The sequence below is a fragment of the Pectinophora gossypiella genome, chromosome 4, assembly GCF_024362695.1.
Source record: "Pectinophora gossypiella chromosome 4, ilPecGoss1.1, whole genome shotgun sequence".
Taxonomy (NCBI): domain Eukaryota; kingdom Metazoa; phylum Arthropoda; class Insecta; order Lepidoptera; family Gelechiidae; genus Pectinophora; species Pectinophora gossypiella.
Genome location: NC_065407.1, coordinates 6,814,638 through 6,829,231, shown reverse-complemented (window position 1 = coordinate 6,829,231; position 14,594 = coordinate 6,814,638). Strand labels below are relative to the sequence as shown.

At 36.6% G+C, this 14,594-nt stretch overlaps 1 long non-coding RNA gene across 1 annotated transcript; it reads left to right on the top strand.

The window, feature by feature from the left end:
• Positions 1-234: 234 nt before the first annotated feature.
• On the top strand, positions 235-2,568 carry LOC126366361 (uncharacterized). The gene is made up of 2 exons (XR_007566328.1): positions 235-563; positions 2,295-2,568. It is a non-coding gene; the product is annotated as an uncharacterized LOC126366361 (long non-coding RNA).
• The last annotated feature ends 12,026 nt before the right edge of the window (positions 2,569-14,594 follow it).

The window sequence follows — 14,594 nt, the reverse complement described above, 5'->3', positions numbered from 1 at the left end:
TTTTAAATTTTCAAAAATCGAACTAGTTTCAAAAATCGAACTCATAATAAAATTGTTATTATGTCAAATGCATATACACAAACTAGCAATGTAAACAAATGCTTAAGTATATTTTAACATTACTAAGTTTGTTCGTTTATTATCACAACAGGTTATCACTAGTTAAATACCTATTAAGTTTATTATTTACATTTCGTCATATATTATCCTTATCTCATTCTCGTGTATGCTGAGTTGATGGGTACTTTACCGGACACTAAATTTGCAAACTGTATATGCGTCTCGCAAAAAGTGTTCCGGTACCAAACCGTAGTTAAAGCAAAAATTTTAACTGCAAATATAAATTTGCCTTCAGTTTCTTTATTCAAAAAATCTGAAGTATATAAAGTGCCCAGTGAGTTCCTTGCGACAGTTGAACGTGGAACGTCAAGCATCAATAGTGCCGTAATTTCACTTTTTTTTTTAAATAAAATATAAATTCAAAATGAAAGGATACTTTTTCATCTTGGCTATGTTCTTTGCCTTCCTGGCTCTCTCTTCTGCGGGCCCAATGTCTGCTGAAGGTAAATAAGTTTTTTTTTAATTATTTTACTGTGTTTTTTGTTTGGTGTACCTACCAAATTCGTAGCAAGCGGAATGCCGTGGGCGTCTGCCTGAAAAAAATGTATGGGCTTTTATTTTTACTTTTGCATTTTTTTTGACCTGACTTATTGTAGATTGAACGGCATCAACTTTTTGTCCGGAGACTTTTGCTATGATATTTTCGATTTCGATTATATCCGCTTCGGAGACCAGCGGTAAGAAAGACTACAGATTTTTGTAAACCAAAATAAACCGAAAGTAAAATTTAAACCCGGATGAGATTGAGCATAATTTAATATTGAGGAAAAAATAAAAAACAGAAGAAAACCTTCATTAAAAGGGATCAAGTTTATTCTGAGCATTTTTTTTCATGAAGTATTTTCTATTAAAAGAAAGACTTAATTAACTTTTTAATTTGGGATATGATTTGGAAACAATGAGATAGCTTAGGGAAAAAGCAGCTGCAGGTTTACCTTAATAGAGGCCTATGTTCTCCACTTAAATATGTAATCTAACAAATATCCTTAATATTATTTCATAATTAACTAAGTAAGTAAGTAGAATCTTTATTTCCTCTACAAAAATACATGGTAATATTTGTAGAAGCTGAAGCCTAAACTAGGATATCCTGTGTTTTAGGACTCCAGGCCTCAAACTCCAGAAAGTCATGGTCAAGAGAAAATAGTCTTATATTATATAAGATTATGTATCTAAGTGGAGCATTTAACATTGTTGATTGGACTCATAAATATATAAATTTATGAGTGAACTATTTTATGAATATATAACGAGCTAAGTAGCAGACTTGCAGCTGCAATAGCAAATGGCCCATATGTTTTCATTATTCTGCATGGAGCACAGTAATAATGTAGTTTATGTCATCCCGTAGTTCAGGAAAGCTTCTGGACTGTATAAGATCCCGGGCAGTCTAAAGTCACGCGATTTCATGCTAATTCGATCGTGCGATTTCGTGCGTTAATTAAAGTACATCCACAACCCTTGCCTAGCACACTCTGAGAATAGCGTTATATATATGAAAAAATATATCTCTTGTTAGGACAGAATCGATCGGAATAATCTCAATTGATCATTGATTGATCTGTGCTTCGGTAGGCACGTTAAGCCGTTGGTCCCCGTTACTACTTACTGATGTAACCGGAATCAACCGGAAGGGGTATGGAGCATACTCCATCACGCTGTTCCACTGCGGGTTGATGGAAGTGTTTTTACCGCTAATAGCCGGGACCAACGGAATCATCTTACTTTTTGAGAGTAACATGTGATTCAAGCCTGCAAAGTCCTTACCAAACAAATACCAGTCTCACAAAGTGATTTCGACAATGTCCCCATCGCGAATCGGACCCGGACCTCCGGTTCGTGAGCTTAACGTTCTAACCACTAGATCACAGAGGCTGTTAATGTAAAATTTTATTATATTGAAATATTATCACTAATTGTACGAATCTAGATGGTCTTTTTACCTATACCGAAGTCGTATACCAGAGTATATGGCAAGCCATTTACAAGAAAAAAGATATAACTGTAACATTATCAAGTGCCACATGAATAAAAGTGTCTCTGCCCTCCAGGCTTCACCAGCAACTTGAAATTATTTATAAAAAAAAATTATAAAAAAAGCCTATTAGTCAAAGGACCTGGTAAGTAGTGTGACCACAACATCGCTTAAAAATAAATCAATTCATTTGTTTTAGAGCCTGAAGTTCTGCTGAATCGTGTGACCAGGGAGACATGTGATCTGCGGTCTTGCGAACAGCTGTGCAAGCGTCTGGGCTTCCCTGGTGGAGCGTGCATCAACGACAACCAAAAATGCGACTGCGATCGCTTCTAGATACTTTCTTTAAAATTATGATAGCCTGGTACTTTCGGATTTGGTACTGGTACCTTTTACCTCACGTGACATTAGAATGCCTACCGATTTATAACGTTTGTATTCAAGTTTTTAATTCCAATTAATGACATGCATAATCACCTACTTTATTAATTATACATGTAATAAAAGTTATCCAAAATTCAATTTTTAGTTTCTTTTTACACCAACATTTAGCTTATCTCAAAACAGGTATATTTTGAAATTCATCCCGTTCTTACACAAGTATGAACCCAGGTAAATTCTACCAGTTCACATACCCGGTGCATACAAGTCGGTGATATTTCCCCAATTCCACGGGCGGAGTGTTTTAAGCCGCGACTCTCGATATTGCGAGCGGGGACCCACGCTGGCTGCGTATTTACTAACGGTTGCAAGTTGTACGATATAACAGGCTGGAGATACCTGCTTAACCTGGCGAAACGCATCTTCGGAAGTTTTCAGCTCAGGAATGCCTTTTGACTGATCAACAAAGTTATCCTCCTAAGACCCAGTTTTTACAAACACAACACTTTTAATTTTTGAGGATTGGGGATTGGGTTTAAAAGGACATTGGGTGTTCTGTACAATCTTAAACATTATCGAATGTCATTCAGTAGATGACCGATGTAATAAAGTAGGCGAGCAAAGCCAAAATTCTACAAATAAGAAGACAAAAAGTGTACACTTTATACGTACAAAATTAATATTTCAACAACAAAACATACTGTATTGTGGAACATACTGCAAATAGTACATTGCAATACGCCTCATAGCATTCAGCTTTTCAGTTAATATTGCGCTTCTCCCATGCCACATTCCAGACACACACTTTATTATAAAAATATATGTGTACATTTGCATATTTGTATACCCAATTGAAAAAATATACATGGTTGTGGTATGTTTGTATAAATTCACTGGTAATTTATACAGCGTGGTGGAATATGCTCCATACCCCCTCCAGTTGATTGAGAGGAGGCCTGCCCAGCAGTGGGAAGTATATAGGCTGTTTATGTTTATGTTTTTATGCATGTGTTCCTCAACAAACAAACATTCTTCGAAAAGGGAAACGAAAAATAAAATTAAAGAACCCCCGACCAAAAAAAGTACTCAATTATTATGACAAAAGGTTAAAAATGCTAAACCCTATAAAAAGCAGAAAATAAGTTATCCCACATATGCTTGCAAACAAACTGAGCGTGTGACATTCCTATCACACTTAACAAACGACCATGACCTTGAAGACCTGAACCGATTTCCAACAAACATAGCTAAGAACACTCTCGACTAATATACCTTTGAAACAAAAAAAACCGCAATAAAATCGAATCATCTGTTTGGGAGCTACGATGCCACAGACAGACACATACACATTTATACAGACACGTCAAACTTATACCACACCGTCGTTTTTGCGTCGGGGGTTAAAAACAGAAAGACCACGAGGTATATCCTCTTGCGGCCGAGATTTCCAGACACCATAGTTAAACAGTGGGGTTTGGATTTTAAAAGGACATTCGGTCTTAAGATTATCGACATTAGTGATTGTATAATAAGTAATCAAAACTATAACTATATAATAAGTAAACACAAAAAGCTTCAAGCAATAAAGCAGAAGCCGGTAAAATGTGGTAAATTGCGAAAAGTAATAACATACAGAACAGAACAATCTCGAAGTCGTACAACATTTACTACCTACTTAGTGCTCTAAGCACACTAACTCCAAAATGTATGGTATGGACCAGACATGTTAATACAGTAATGCTAAAACCTGTAGAGACCTAATTTTATTTCAAAAAAGAAAAGGAAAGAGATAATTTTGAAAAGAACGAGTGTATGAATAAATAACCCGGGCGAATCAAATAGGTATCTCGTTGATAAGCACACCGTTTGACGTATGCTGTCAATTGTATTCTGTCAGATTTTTGGCGAATGTAAAATTTTTATAGCGTTGTTTTCGTTTTATACCTAAACTTGACATAAATGATATGCCTGTCGATTACTCGTTCCTTTCCACGAAAAGATAAGAAAAGGATAAGAAAATGTCAGGTTTAACCTAAAATAAAATTAGATGGTGTGTACAGGACTTAGCACCGATGAACATAACAATTATAATAACTAGTATACTTTTTGAACCAACAAGAAGGAATTACATAAAATAGGTACCTACGTGTTTATATGAATTAGCGACATATATGTATGAGTGTTCCATCACTAAGCTTCAAACATAAATTGAGTTTCACGCCAAAATTGGAAAATCAATCAGCACAGGTATATAGAACACTTGAAAGGGTAGCAACCAGACTCGAAATGTAACATTTTTGCGATAAAAGTGTTATGCCATAGTGTTGGTGACATTTCAATAAGAGCGGGACGATATCATTCCATATTTCAGGAATCTCAGAGCCAGAGGAATCTTAGAAACCAGCTATGTGATTCTCCAATCACAATACAATACAAGAACTCTTTATTTTACTAACACAAAGGAAAAATATCAATTACAAATAGGACAAAAGAAGTGCAATAGGGTTTTATTGTAAAATATAAATTTCTTCCACACAAAAGAAAAGAAGCTGTAATTAAGAATAATTATCGGGGAAAACACATAACATTGTTAAACTCTATACAGGGAGTTAAAGACATTGTAACAATAATCAAGAACTTTCGGTGATGATTCAAACCATGAGTCTAAAACGATCATGTGGAATTTCCTGTCGGAAAAGTCATGAAACTTTAAACGCAGTTTTACAAAAGACCTCGTTTAACACACTACACATTGACGTTATCGTACACGCGCATCTGTGTGGGACGTACGATGGAAGACTAAAATAAGACCGAGGGGCGGGGGGAGGTGAGAAAAACCTAGCTTAGCCGCTAGTAGGGAGCAGAGAGTTGCCATAACGATTTTCCTTCGTTTAACCTTCTAATTTCATTGATAATAGAATGAATGAATGAATGAATGAAATATTTATTTCAGATGTTTATCCATATTTTGTTAGTAATAGAAGATTATATCTAAGTTAGTAAAATTTATAATTTTCATTGGATGTCACATGCATGTACATCCAGTGAGTGAGGATGGGACTATCCATCCTTTGTGAGACCACCTTCAGGAGACTGTTGCTGCTGCCCCGCACTCGCTCCCACAGAGAAGCCACACGCTTGCGTAGAACAGCCTGGAAGCCATCAGTTCTCCAGGAGGCGAACATCCCCGAGGCACTGCAGCGCCAGGGCAGCCCCAACAACCCCCTGAAGGCGTTATTATATTGAACGCGCAGAGCACTGAAGGTCTTTTTGGTGTATTAATAGACAGACGCATCTTTTGTAATTCTATACAGAATGTGATCCAAATATCAAGCAAACATTATTTTTATATATACTACTGTTCTTACCTGAGTAATGAGAAAATAGGTAATTATTACGTTGAAGCTGTACAACGCTATCTATATTGTTGTCGTAGCCTACAATGTCATAGCCTACAGTTTCATTTTACCTCACTAGCCCCCTTTCACATAAGACCAGGCAATAGCTACACACTCGTACATCAGTCGCAGTACCTATAGAGCTGTTCCACTTCAAAAGTTAGATTGACTGACGTTTCTATTGAAAGCGACGAATGGATCTCGATCGCACAAAAAAGATGAATCTAGGTACGTACCGCTATTCACTACTAGATTTTCCATTTATTTTTTCCCGTTGCGAGTGTATGGTGCTGTTTTTGATAAAATCTACTAATTAAGTACCAAATAGATACGAAAGCGAAAGTGAGTGAGTGATGTGAGAAAATTTCTAATTTCCTGTCGGCGTAAAATATAAATTACTACTCTGTTGGACTAGTAAAAATAAAATGTGGTTACCAACCCGATAGTTCATCATAGAGAGGTCACAATCCATCAATCGACTTTTGCGACATAGTTCTAGTCCAGCTTATACTTTTCCAACAGCTGTTGTCACAGCCTCCGTGGTCTAGTGGTTAGACCGTTAGACTCACGATCTGGATGTCGATTCCCGATGTAGTCATTATCGAAATAACTTTGTGAGACTCACTGTGCGCGGGAATTATAATAATAATAATAATAAATTGAATTATTTATAAAATTGATTTGTACAATTTAGGTTTACAATTTGGGTTTACACACAATTCACTGTAAAGATAGGCTACATAAGCCATCTTTAGGCGCATCAGCGTCTTGCCAAATACGAGTCGAAGTGGTCGCCATGGCCGAAATCGGTCGGAGAGATCAGTATATACAAAATACCAGCTATAAATATAATAACACTGAATGCTCTACACGTACACCAACTAGGTAACGCATAGAAACTAGACTAGGGTCCCTACACCCTTTAAGATTAAAGTAAGACAGGGTGGGAGAGGTCTGCGCCCGATACGAGTTGGTGCGGGGTCGGAGATCTACCATTGTACGTGTAGTATTACTATTCTTTATTCTAAGATAATAAGCAGCTGAACACATTTTAGTTCTCTCTTTCACCAGAAACGTTTCCCCCGACGGGTTTTGACTCCCCCTAATGCGACTTCCAAAACTCGTGCTAAGGATAATAGGGGTTACTTATACAGACAACTTATATTCACGGCGCGATTGATTAATGACTACGGTGTGACAAAAACACACGACTGAGCCCAAAAAAACGGAACTTTACAAACTTTGGGCCAAGTTTTAAGTGAACTATCAGCGGCATGCGCGAACGTGTCATAATTCATTAACTGAAGTGTCCTCTAACTGAAAGTTTCGGTTCATTTTCGCTAATTCAGTTTGGTTTTTTAGTTGGAAGGGGATTGTAAAGTTTTAACTCGATTTTGTAATAGGTAGATGATTTATGGCCCGTATACGAGAAGAATGAGCGGGTGGCACCCCTACTTTTCTGTCGTTATGTAAATTTTAGACAAAATATTGCGTAAGGACTTTATAATTAAAAATATTTGTATTCGTCATTTTAAAATAAACTGTAATTTTTATTAAAATTAATTACGACTTTCACTGCTTTTGCTTTTATATTTTAATAGGCGTTCGCCCATCGCATCGCGCATAATAATAAGTGGCCCATCAAATATTTACCTAACATTCATCTTTCTTCGTTTTTGACACCAGTATTGGTTGAACTACGATAAAATTGGACATTGAAATTACAAAATCGACAAACATCTCTTTTTCAAAATTATAATTACCAAAGTATACCATTACTTCGTACAATACCAGCACGTAACTCTCCCAGTCCCACATGATACATGATTTCCCCCCTACTCTTTTATTTTAGGGTGATTACGTGAAGGCTCCTTCAGCTTCTAAACAGTTTACGGGGTTCTTTGAATTAAAGGATATTTACATAATTTAAGCGACGCAGGTGGTAGCACAGGCTGCCACGCTAAAAGGGTAAAAAAGCCCTCCATTTTAGCGTGTTGTCGGTTTAACTCAGTTTTTCTGAGCGTAAAATGATTTAGGTTCGGCTATGGAGTGGAACGGTGAATAAGTAATTCATTTTTATTTTGTTTATTTATCGGGCTACAATGCGCAATGGTCCTACAACAAATTCTTACTTTCCCTCAAGCTTCAGCATAGAAATAGATCTAAATATATTGTAATTTCTAAATATAACTGCCATATACCATAATCCGCATGGTCTCTGCTTACCTAGATGGGAAATAAGCGTGAATTTATGTATGTATGTAACTGCCATTTAGTTAGGTAAAGGAAAATTGTATTTTCTTAATATATCACCTACAACTCATCATCTCCCTACGTTTATCCCATTTTTCACAGGGTCCGCTTACCTAACCTGAAGATTTGACAGGTCCGGTTTTTTACAGAAGCGACTGCCTGTCTGACCTTCCAACCCGCGAAGAGAAAACCAGCCCTATAGAGGGTCACATACCTCCGAAAACGCATTTCTCGGTAATGTGGGCTTCCTCACGATGTTATCCTTCACTGCTGAGCACGTGATAAAAATGATGATCCAAACATGAATTTGAAAACAAATTCGACAATCATTGGTTTAGGCATGTGCTGGATTCGAACCTGCGACCTTAAAGTGAGAGGCATGTCGTAGCGGTATATCACCTGCAACTGAAATTTACAAACACTTATCCAACTTAGTAATTACAAAACAATTTGACATAACTCAACCCGTACCTGGCCTACCCCCATAAAGTGGATTACAGATCATCAGAAAACTACTCGTACTTGCAAACTACACTCGATATTACTCGTAAACTCTTAAAATTTATTCCGGATAAATCCTGAACATTTCCAGCATTTATTTGTAATCAGTTAAACAGTTAGTCCGGGTCTTAATCTGCAGTTAAGTACGGAATCTCGGAGGGTTAAGTATACGAGGCAAAGTCTTGCTCAGATAGGGCGGGCAACTTATATTGGCTTGAAAAGGCACACCGCATTAACCTTATCGCGGACAAATAGTAGTGGTGGAGTAAAGAAATATGTGAGTTGAGGCAAAAGAGTAGGTCTCACGAACGACCTATTATTATAATTGAATTTTATTCTACCTATATTTTTTGAAGCCTTCTTCTTCTTCTTATCGTGTGGATTGTGAGGTGGTTTACCAACCTCATCAACCCTGGTGTCAGGATTATTACTGAGCCGCCAAAGGCCCCTGACATGGCTCATGTAACGACTACATACATCAGTTAGTAGTAACCGGGACCAACGGCTTAACGTGCCTTGCGAAGCACGGATCAGGGCAATCAGGTGATCTGTCTGTAATGTCCTAACCCAACTAGGGATCATGTCCCCACCGGTATTCGAACTCTAGGCCTCCGGATCGTGAGCCCAACGCTCAACCACTGGACCACGGAAGCTGTTTAGTTGAATTAATTAATAGTATTATATTGATAAATGGTTAGAAACATAATATTCGTTAAAACGCTATCAATAACTTTTGTTTTTGACGTGGCTTTTTTTTATATGTGCCCCATGTGGCATTAACTACTTGACCGGACTAATGGGGAACGCCGAGGGCTCTCACCCGGTTATACTAAGTACCGCATTACTATATTTTTTTAAAGTGTCTAACTGATACTATTCCCATCGAAGTTATACCCTCACATAAGTAGCTAAGAATCATTATCTTAATAGCAAATGTGCCTATTATGTGTACATTTTTGAATTTCGAATTTGAATTCGAGCGTTTGTTATGTAATGTTTCGGTGAGCCGATCGCCATGAGCCAATCTTCTCGACCTCAAAGTCACACCTCTACAAACAAGCTTACAAGTTTCCCTTTTCCAATCTTTTATCTTTTGTCTAAACAGTGGGTGTCCATTGTCTATTTGTTGTTTTCTTGCCGCTCTGTTCAGTGAACACTGGTTTTAACTTTACGTTATTTAATACTTAAAGACTTTGTCGAACTTGCCTTGTCATTATTTTGATGTTTTGGTGGAAGTTATTTTCTAATAAAAGTAAGTAAGTAGACCTTCCAACTCAAAGGGCAAATCAGCTCAATATACTTACCTAAAATACTTTTTCGGGATTGTTTACATCTGGCATCAATTTTTATTATATAAAATATTTATATTAAAAACCGAACTCGAAAATAATTTATTCTTTGCCATGTACTTCTTTATCTACAGGATCTTAGTGACACCATACCAAACACTGACGGGGAATTCAGTTCATGATTCTGGGTTAATAATATCGAATGAAATTTTCCGTCGAAAAATTCATGTTTTTTTTTTAATTCTTTACTTTTGCGATGGAAAATCATGTCATGAACTGAATCATCTCTCTCAGTATTCGTACAAGTAGCTGTAGTGCTACATATGGGTGTTAGTAACACCGTAATGAAAACTTTAATATGAAGTGGAATTTCTTGACGGAAATATCATGAAAAGTACTCAAAATCATGGTTTAAATCATCCCCCAAAGGTTTCATTACGGTGCCACTATATTTTCTTTTAGGGCCGTGATAGCTCAGTAGGAAGAACGTTTTACTCTCACTGTGAGATCGCAGATACGAGTCTAAACCAATAATTGCCGAGCGGTGAAGGAAAACATCGTGAGGAAACCCACATCCCCGAGACATGCGTTTCGCAGGTATGTGACTAAATCTGTATTGGGCTGGTTTTTCCTTTGGGTTCGAATGTTAACCAGACAGACAGTTCTGTAAAAGAAGAGACTTGTCAAATCTTCAGGTTACAGGTGGAAAATGGGATCACGATAGGGAGATGATGATGATAATATTTCTCTGTTATATTTATCGAAATATTAATTACTACATTGTTCAACAATAAATCTAGTAAATTGCCTTTTAATAACGCCGTTAGAATAATACAACACCTAAGTCATTAATTATAATTTTACCTAACAGCTATAAATAAGTGGTTAAAATACAGGGTGTTAGTGACTTCGTAACGAAAACTTTGAAGGTCATTCAGACCATGATCCTGAGTTGATACCAAGTGGAATTTTCCATCGCAAAAGAATTGAAAGTAAAATTTTAAAATTTCTTGAAATGTATTGAAAATAATTAAAAAAAAATACGACAAAAGTATGAATTCTGCGACGGAAAATTCCACTTGATTTAAACTGAGAATCATGGTCTGACTCATCCCCCTCAGTATTCGATACGATGTCACTAACACCCTGTATTAAAATGTATATTAGATTAATTTATGTATAAATGAACTTTCAGCTATGAGAATACTAAGTAGGGACATTAGTGTTTAAGTGTTATAAACGATCTAGGTTTTAAATTAAACAAATGGATATGATTTAATAATGAACTGAAAAATTATGGCTCGTAGTAAAATTACAAGATTTATGTTATATCATTAGTTATATGGTAATTTTTTTTTACAAAGTTATCTACTAATGAACTGGGAATAAGTTATCTTGAATTGTTACTGGAACCGAGGGGTTCCATCATCAAAATACTTACTACTTATATAATTTCATAGAATAACAAAATACAGCAGTCGTCGTAATAAAATAAATATATTTCGTAGAAAACAGATTCACACATCACTAATTTTAAAGCCATGCTACTTTTTAGGAAACAATAGGGCAGTGGTTTCCCTCTTGCCTTCCGCCCAGCACTACTCAAAAACATACCACACACAGACATACAAATCTTCCTTTATTCAAGTTTAGATAAGCATATTTATACTAAAGCATAGAATAAGGAATAATGCTACGTATAGAATGGCAACTCTCCGCTCCCCACCAGCGTCTGAGCTAGGTTTACCTCACCCCCCTCGAACATAGTTTAGACTTGAATCGTATGGCGTCATACGTCACACACACAGTTGCACGTGTACAATAACGTCAATGTGTAGTGTCTGTGTAAAACGAGGTTGTTTGTATGAAGTGTCCGGGGTGTGACTAAAGGTAAACCTATGTACGTAAATCTGGGGGCACAATTGTGCCCCACCAAGACGAGCAAAGCGAAGCGCAAGGGCACGGCACTAACCTACCTCTTCTCAAAAAGTTTCGTCGATTTTTCGAATCCTCATAACTCTGCTATATGTGTATCATAAAAGTTTAGTGACGTAACGAGTACTCTGTATAATTATAATGATTAAAAAAGGCACGTTCTAAAACCTGTAAACGGAACATTTGTTTAACAAACATTTAAGTAGTGAAATAGTTTCAGTGCTAATGCTAAATGTCAGTTGTATGAAATCCGTTTGTTTCGAAGTTATTTGGTAGTTTAAGAGCCGTCAACAATTTAGAGTTTGCATCATACAGGCTCGGACGGAACATTGCACTAATATGCAGCCTAGATTATGTTTAGTTTATTTAGTTAGAAAACGGCTACTTGAATTGTTAGTTGCATATTACATCAAAATCTCCTTACCTAACCTCCTCCTAACCTGAATATTTGACAAACGCGGTTTTTTTTACAGAAGCAGCTGCCATTCCGACCCAAAGGCCAGCTCGGTACAAGTCAGGTCACAATCCTAGGATACACATTTTTATGCTATGTGCGTTTAGGCCCGTGCTCTGCCCGAACCTGCAACCGCACAGTGAGAGTCAAACGTTTTTTCAACAGAGCTACCACAACTCCAAAAGAGAAATATACATATAAATAAAGAAGTACATTACAAAGAATAATTTATTTTCGACTTTATTTTTGGATGATAAATTGTTGCCACTGTCGATGCGTGTATTTGTGGTCCAAATACAAATTACAAAATAAATTCGTATTCAGTATTTTAGAGCCTTCCCTTAACTCTTCACCCTTCGCTTGTTCAAGGTTCTAATCATTCATCGTCAGCCGTACGACGCCCACTGCTGGGTATAGGCCTCCCCAAGGATCTCCACGACGATCGGTTCTGCGCTGCCCGCATCCAGCGGCTTCCCGCGACCTTCACCAGATCGTCGGTCCACCTTGTAGCGGGCCTACCCACTGAGCGTCGTCCGACACGTGGTCGCCATTCTAGAACCTTTCCGCCCCAGCTGCCATCGGTTCTCCTCGCTATGTGCCCTGCCCACTGCCACTGCCACTGCCAAGGTTCTAATGATAACACGCAAAATTCAACCATAGTTAGTTATCATAAATGGGTCAGCATCGGATTCTTGTCAAAGTTCAATAGCTCGCTACTCCTGCTCGCTACGTTGGGAAGTTGTTCAGTATAAGTACTTCATTGTGTTCGAATTTTGGATACTTGTTCCTGACTGGTTCGGTTTATACTAAGTGTATGCTCCCAAGTGCATAGTTTGACTATTCATACTTACTTGCGCGATGTTGTTGTATAGTAACCATTGATCTACCACTCAATGGTAATAGCTCTTGCCTATGTTTGCGGATTTCGTCTGATAGGTAATATTCATAAAAAAAAGATTTCTCCATATTATTACCTGCAGTGGAGCAGCGTACAGATACAGACATACACCATAACATATCTTTACAGATTTTGTTTATGTGTGTGTGTGTGTGTGTGTGTGTGTGTGTCTGTGTTGTGAAGACCGCCTGGAGCATATTCCACCACGCTGCTCCACTGCAGGTAATAATAGAGTTAAATCTTTATTATTTTTTCTTATTCAGATAACTACATATCTTTTTTAAACAGATTGCACATCTTTTTAAACCATATTAAGCCAAATATCAAGTGGTTTTCTTCTGGACGTAGACTAGGTTCAGCCACTTATACCAGACATTATGTCGAGTCGATAAACAGCTAAATGAATTTTAAATTTATTTCTTTAAGCCCAGTCTAGTAGGAGCCTCACCAGCCGTAACACAAATAATACTATAGAGTATATAAACCACATTTTATTATATTTTGTTACACCTATAATCATATAAAAAAACAGTCAAACGCGAGTCGAGTTAGCGCACCCAATGATCATATAAACATTCGGGTTACTAATTTACCAATAAAATAGTTTTTTATTTAAGTACTTACCTAGTCATTTTTAATGCGAGCTCGACTTATTGAAAACAACTCATTTGTTGCTTTGCTATAATCACAAATATTATGGGGACCTTCATTTTATACTATTATGACATAATTATAACCACCGTTAACACTTATTTTGTACAAAATTACAATCAGATATTTTGTATGATTAAAAAATACAGACATTCAAAGGACGACTGACTCTGAAAAGTCCTGTCTCAGATACTAAAAATAACGATTCATAGACAAGAGTTCACAACAGTTTCAGACAATCAAATACGTCTACCTACACAAAAATAATTATATTTGAGCAACTTACGGTGTGAAATATATCTAAATATAAAAACTTAGTGAAATAAGTACTGTAATAGTTCTTTTTTATAACATTGTTATAAAACGCATATGATTTTTATTCAGACTAAATTCTGTAAATACCCATCGTTACAAAATATTTAAAATCTCACATACAAATAATTATATCACACTAGAATCACATTCATTACACATTTGTGTACAACTTCAATATTTACAGTAAATATATTATTTTTATTAACATTATCAGGTAAATATATATATTATATTATAAAATATATTCCATTAAGCAGCCAAAGTGTACAATTTGATGTCATGATTTGTTGTAATTATTAGCTAATATTTTTGAATTTATAATTTTGCAACTCCATGGATTTTTAGCATCTTTGCAGCTATGATATGAACTAATTACAACACCAAAGAAGTAGTAAGTCGTTATGTGAGCCATGTCTGGGGCCTA